Below are 6,892 nucleotides of genomic sequence, written 5' to 3' on the forward strand. Positions count from 1 at the left end.
AAAATAAACCTGTGTAAGTGTAACCTGTTTGAATTTATATTTCCTAACAGTTTATCCACAACTACTCACACAGTTCAGTATAAGCCAATTATAGCAAATAAACTTTCAAAATGGCCATGAATTGGACAAATAATGCAATCATAGGCAATAGTCAATATGAACATGCAATAAGTGAACGTATGACATAAGCACTCAGTCAACAACCAACTTTCACAATATAAAGCAGCTCCCCCTAAATTTGTGCAAGTTATAGAATATATTAGATTATGAAGCTTCTCTATTATGCATTAAGCCTAACTCCCGTCTAATTTGTATAAATCTATCCTCAGGTAGTGGCTTAGTGAATATATCGGCCCACTGTTCATTTGTGCATACAAACTCAAGAGCCACATCCCCTTTTTGCACATGATCACGAAGGAAATGATGTCTAATCTCAATGTGTTTAGTTCGTGAATGTGAGATAGGATTTTTAGAGATGTTGATTGCACTAGTATTATCACATTTAATCGGTATTGTTTGTTTCATAGTGCAATCCAAAATCCACAAGTTGTTGTTTCATATAAAGAGTTTGGGCACAACAACTTCCAGCTGCAATATATTCAGCTTCGGCGGTGGATAAGGCAACTGAGTTTTGTTTCTTGGAGAACCAAGAAACAAGAGATTGTCCTAAGTAATGGCAACTGCCGCTAGTGCTTTTTCTATCAACCTTACTACCGGCAAAGTCAGCATCAGTGTAACTGACAATCTCAAAAGTAGTATGCTTAGGGTACCAAAGTCCTAACTCTATAGTTCCAACTAGATACCTAAGGATTCGTTTAACAGCTTTCAGATGAGATTCCTTAGGGTTAGCCTGAAATCTAGCACACATGCACACACTAAACATAATATCAGGCCTACTAGCAGTGAGGTATAGGAGACTTCCAATCATGCCACGGTATAATTTTACATCAACAGGGATCCCTTGTTCATCTTTATCAAGTTTTATGGAAGAGTTCATAGGTGTGCCAAGAATTTTACAATCTTCCATATTAAATTTCTTTAGCAAGTCCCTTATGTATTTAGATTGGCATATGAAAGTTCCATGATTAGCTTGCTTAATTTGTAGACCTAAGAAGAAACTAAGTTCACCCATCATGCTCATTTCAAACTCACTTTGCATGCATTTGGCAAACTCATTACACAACTCATCATTGGTTGCTCCAAAAATGATATCATCCACATAAATCTGAACGAGGAGCATATCATCATTTTTGGACTTGATGAAAAGTGTAGTGTCAATCTTGCCACGGGTAAACTCATTTTCTAATAGAAAACCACTAAGCCTCTCATACCAAGCTCTAGGAGCTTGTTTCAATCCATACAGGGCTTTAGACAACCGGTAAACATGATCGGGATATTTATGATTCTCAAAACCGGGTGGTTGTTCTACATATACCTCTTCATTGATGTAGCCATTTAAAAATGCGCTTTTAACATCCATTTGAAACAATTTAAAATTTTTAAAAGCGGCAAAGGCAAGTAGCATACGAATGGCTTCTAATCTAGCAACAGGAGCATATGTTTCATCAAAATCAATCCCTTCCTGTTGGTTGTATCCTTGGGCAACTAGTCTGGCTTTATTCCTAGTTACTACCCCCATTTTCATCTTTCTTATTTCTATATACCCATTTAGTTCCAATGATGGTGTGCTCATTTGGCCTAGGAACTAAGGTCCACACTTTGCTTCTTTCAAATTGATTAAGTTCTTCTTGCATGGACATTACCCAAGATTCATCTTCTACGGCTTCTTTAATATTTTTAGGTTCTTCTTGGGATAAGAAAGCGGAGTGGTTTACTATATTTCTCAATGATGATCTGGTGGCTACTCCGCGGGATGGTTCGCCTATGATTTGATCTATAGGATGACTTCTAATGTATTTCCAATCTTTAGGCAATTCTTGATTTCCATTCTCATTATCCTCAAGTGATTTTTCGTTTGCTTCTTGATTTTCACTTGCATTATTTTCAATGGACATTTTCTCTAAACATTTTCTAATATCAATATCATCTTCATCATCTTTGTTAGAGAATGGATTAGACTCATCAAATACAACATGAATGGATTCAATTACGGCTAAAGTTCTTTTATTGAAAACTCTATATGCTTTACTATTAAGTGCATAGCCTAGGAAGATGCCTTCATCAGATTTAGAGTCAAATTTTCCTAGATGCTCGTTATCTCTAAGCACAAAGCATTTACAACCAAATACATGAAAATAGGAAATATTAGGCTTATGGTTGTTCCACAATTCATAAGGAGTTTTATTAATTGATGGTCTAATCAACACCCTATTCATAACATAGCATGCGGTATTAATGGCCTCGGCCCAAAAATATTTAGGTAAGTTATGCTCATTCAACATAGTTCTTCCCATTTCTTGTAGTGACCTATTCTTTCTTTCAACTACACCATTTTGTTGAGGTGTCCTAGGTGCAAAAAAATTATGAGATATACCTTCTAAGTCACAATATTTTTCTATGCTTTCATTTTTGAATTCCGTGCCTCTATCACTTCTTATGTGAGTGATTTTATATCCTTTTTCATTCTGAATTCTCTTGCAAAGTTTGGTGAAATGTTCACATGATTCATTTTTATGTGCAAGAAATAACACCCATGTGAATCTAGAAAAATCGTCCACAATTACAAAAGCATAAGATTTTCCACCAAGACTTTGCACAGAATTAGGCCCAAATAAATCTAGGTGAAGCAACTCCAATGGTCTAGTAGTAGATATGAATTTCTTTTTCTTAAAACTAGATTTTGTTTGCTTACCCATTTGACATGCATCACAAATTTTGTCCTTTACAAAAGACATTTTAGGCAAACCTTTAACCAATTCTTTTCTAACAAGTTTAGACAACAAGTCCATGCTAGCATGCCCCAAACGCCTATGCCACAACCAACTAGCTTCATTTATAGCAGAAAAACATGTTACTTGTTGCGAAGCTAAAATATCAAGAGATGTAGTGTAAACATTTTCATGTCTCTCAGCAGTAAAGAGTACTTTGTGGTCTGTTTTATTTTCTACTATGCATTTGTCATTCTCAAATGATACTTTATATCCTATATCACACAATTGACTTATGCTAAGTAGATTATGTTTCAATCCATCAACCAACAGAACATTATCGATAGTAGGAGAGGAATCCTTACCAACCTTACCTACCCCGACGATGCGTCCTTTGGCATTGTCACCAAATGTCACGTAGCCTCCATCCTTGGGAACAATTGAAGTGAATTTTCCCTTGTCACTGGTCATGTGTCGTGAGCACCCACTGTCTAAGTACCACCGGTCCTTGGATGGGGATGATTTTAGACATACCTGCAAAATAAGCTAAGTGACTGATGCTGGTCCCCAAATTTTATTGGGTCCATGGGGGTTAGTAGCAGGGTCTCCTTTAACTACCCATACCTTTCTGATTTTAGCATGCTTATTCCTAAGTGGACAATCAAATTGAATGTGACCAATCTGTTTGCATTTAAAACATTTCAGTCTACACTTAGGTTCTTTAGGAGGGATATGAGATTTTGATTCTCGTGTAAAATGTCCTAAGTAAAGATTAGGTCGTCTAATATTTTCAATGCCATTAAAACCAAGACCCTCTTTACTTAAAGAATTTCTTTGGGCACCAAGTAGTTTTTCAAAATTTTCTTTGCCCTTTGTGAATTTAAAAATGATTGTGGAGCTATCATCCACTTTCCTCTCAAGCTCAACAATAGTAGTATCCTTTTCTTTTAAAATAGATGCATGAGAGGTTTTTGCCATATTAAACAATTTAGACCAATTGTCACATTTCTTTTTCAAATTTTCATTCTCTTTGGTCATTTTGCCCAATAATTTTGAAACACGGATATATTCAAATTGCAATTGTCTAAATGTAGGCATGCTGTCAGAATCACAATCATCAGATGAACAATAAGAAGATGAAGAACTAGAAGACGATACCTCATCCCCGTGTGCCATTAAGCACCAGTTAGCGACCTCCGTGTCACTATGATCCGAGTCTGAGTTGCTGCTGCTGAATTGATCCCATGAAGTCCCAGCCTTCATGGCTCTTTTATTTTTCTTAGCCTCCTTTTTCAGAAGTGGGCAGTCGGGTTTGATGTGCCCCACTTTGTTGCAGTTGTAGCATGTAGGAGCATTTGATTTTTCCTTTCTTTTGCTGGACTCTCCCTTCTCATTAGTGGAGTCTCTATATTTTTTAAATGGCTTCCTGTTCTTCCTGAAGAATCTACTAAACTTTTTAGTTAGCATAGCCATTTCCTCATCAGTGTCAGACTCACTATACTCACTAAAAGTGTCGTTAGATGCTTTTAGTGCAGTCACCTTCTTAGCCCTGTTATGCTCATTGAGTCTTTCATTTATGGACAGTTCATAAGTGATTAAGGAACCTATCAATTCGTCTAAGCTCATGGCCTTAAGGTCTCTACCCTCAGCAATGGCCGTAGCCTTAGCTTCCCAAACAGGAGGCAAGCCTCTAAGGATCTTCCTGATCATTTCATATGTGGGATATGTCTTTCCTAATGCATGCAGTGAGTTTATGATGTGTGTGAATCTAGTGTACATGCTCTGAATGGACTCACCTACATTCATCCTAAAGGCCTCATACTCACTGGTCAACATATCTATCCTACTGTCTTTCACATCTCTAGTACCCTCATATGTGACCTCTAATTTTTCCCATATTTCTTTTGCAGTTGAACATGCCATAATCCTGTTAAATTCATTCACATCAAGACTACAATATAAAATATTCATAGCAGTGGCATTAAGACTAACGGCTTTCATATCATCATCATCATATTCATCCTCAGTCTTAGGAACCCTAACTGCACCCTCAATTCTCATAGGGACATAGTTTCCCTTAGAGACAATCCTCCACACCTTCCAATCAGTATTCTGAAGGTAGATGCGCATCCTCTGTTTCCAGAAGGTGTAATTAACACCGCTAAAAACAGGAGGTCGTGTGGAAGATGGTCCCTTAGGGAAAGGGGTCACAGAGCTATGAGCCATATGTGAACTTTGTGCAAAATAACAATCAGTCTATGCAACCTCGCTCTGATACCAATTGTTAGCTTTACCGTGATCCCAAGAGGGGGGGTGAATTGGTATTTTTAAATTTTACCTTCTAAGTATTCCTCCTAGCAGCAGTTGTTCACAAGCCTAGGGTCAATCTAGTGCAAATGATGTAAATGTGCCAGAGATCAGATGAAGCAGTTTAAACAATCACACAAGTATCAGAAAGCAGTAAAGAGAAGATGACATGCGGATATGTTATCGAGGTTCGGCCAACCGCCTACGTCCCCGCCTTGGCTAACCAGCACAAGGATTATCACAATACCTTGCTCACTTAAACGGGTGGAGCGTCACCTATACAAACCAGGTCAAATTACCACAGGGCTGACCTCAACCTTAACCAGGTCAATTAGCGGGGCTGACCTCAACCTTTACACTAATCCTTACCGGGCTGGATTACCGCCCCCTCAGGCCACGCCTGGAATCTCTCAGATATACAATCAAAGGTACAATACAATTGTGCTTTCAAGTAAAGCAGATATGTACCACAAATGCGCACAAACACAAACACCACAAGTGATTTAAAATGTAAGCTCTGTGTGGTCTAAATATGTCAATCTCTCAACTATGTTTTCTATCAGTGTAACACGTACGTGAGAGTGTCAATAGTAATCTGTGCACTTCAAAATATTCAGTCAAGAGTGTTCACACAGAATACCAAGCAAGCCTCAATATTATCAATCAATAGAATGCGTATGTGCTTGTATTGCAAAGTAGATAATCTTTGTTTTCGGTAAATGATATATATTTATAAAACTTGTACAAACAATACCACAAAGATTTATATATCACACACACACGACTATCCTTTCCCAAATATATCAATATGAACACCACAAGATATTCAAATATGTTTGAAAGTATTTTTGCAATCTCCAAACAAAAATGAACTTCCTAAGATATTGCAACTAGAGTGCAATACTTGGGATGTCACAAAGAGTCTTTCTTAGGGCAGGCTTATTGGCAAAGCCTCCTAAGAAAACTTAGGTTATGCTCTCAAAAATCGATTCAAATACACAGCAATATGAAGAGCTAACCAAAAATAAAAGACTCAATACACTTACAAATGATTTGGATAGATGAAGAGTGTAAGCTTGAGTAGGTTTTCAAAGTAATGTAAGTAGTAGGAGGCAAATATGAGTATTTGGCTTGAGAGAAAATTTTTCTTAATTTATTTGCTAATCCGTGCTTAATCCACCAAATGAAGGAGTATATATAGACATACCAAGAATTTTGACCGTTGGGGACTTATTAGGAATTTTCAGAAAAGATTAATGACACTTAAGAAAATTTAACCCTGTTTAAAAAATTTAATCGCGGTAAAAAAATCAGGGCAACCCGAGAGGTCTGGTCGACCAAAAGTAGCTCGGTCGACCGGGACTCAAGTAGCTCGGTCGACCGAGGGCATTTTGAACTAAGGGGTCGGTCGACCGGGTAAGGGCGATTTTTGAAATCTCCGAGTTTCGGTCGACCGAGGCCTTTTTGAACTGCACGGCTCGGTCGACCGAGTTGTTGGGAATTCTCCCGAGGCACTTCGGTCGACCGAGTTGTTGGAGTACAAAAGTGGTCGGTCGACCGGGGAGTCAAATAGTTGACTCCCAGGTGGTTCGGTCGACCGAGGTCAAATGACCTGTAAGGGGTCGGTCGACCGGGACCGGGTCAAATAGTTGACCCGGACCGGTTTCGGTCGACCGGGCCAATTTGAACTGTTTGGCTCGGTCGACCGAAAGTGCACCAAGTGTGCATTTCGGTCCCGAATTGACCCAACTCAATCA

General features: G+C 38.4%; 1 pseudogene; it reads right to left on the reverse strand.

Moving 5' to 3' along the window:
* Positions 1-264: 264 nt before the first annotated feature.
* LOC131151356 (uncharacterized) lies at positions 265-5,018 on the reverse strand (annotated as a pseudogene).
* Positions 5,019-6,892: the final 1,874 nt, after the last annotated feature.

Source organism: Malania oleifera, chromosome 3 (assembly GCF_029873635.1).
Source record: "Malania oleifera isolate guangnan ecotype guangnan chromosome 3, ASM2987363v1, whole genome shotgun sequence".
Lineage (NCBI taxonomy): Eukaryota > Viridiplantae > Streptophyta > Magnoliopsida > Santalales > Ximeniaceae > Malania > Malania oleifera.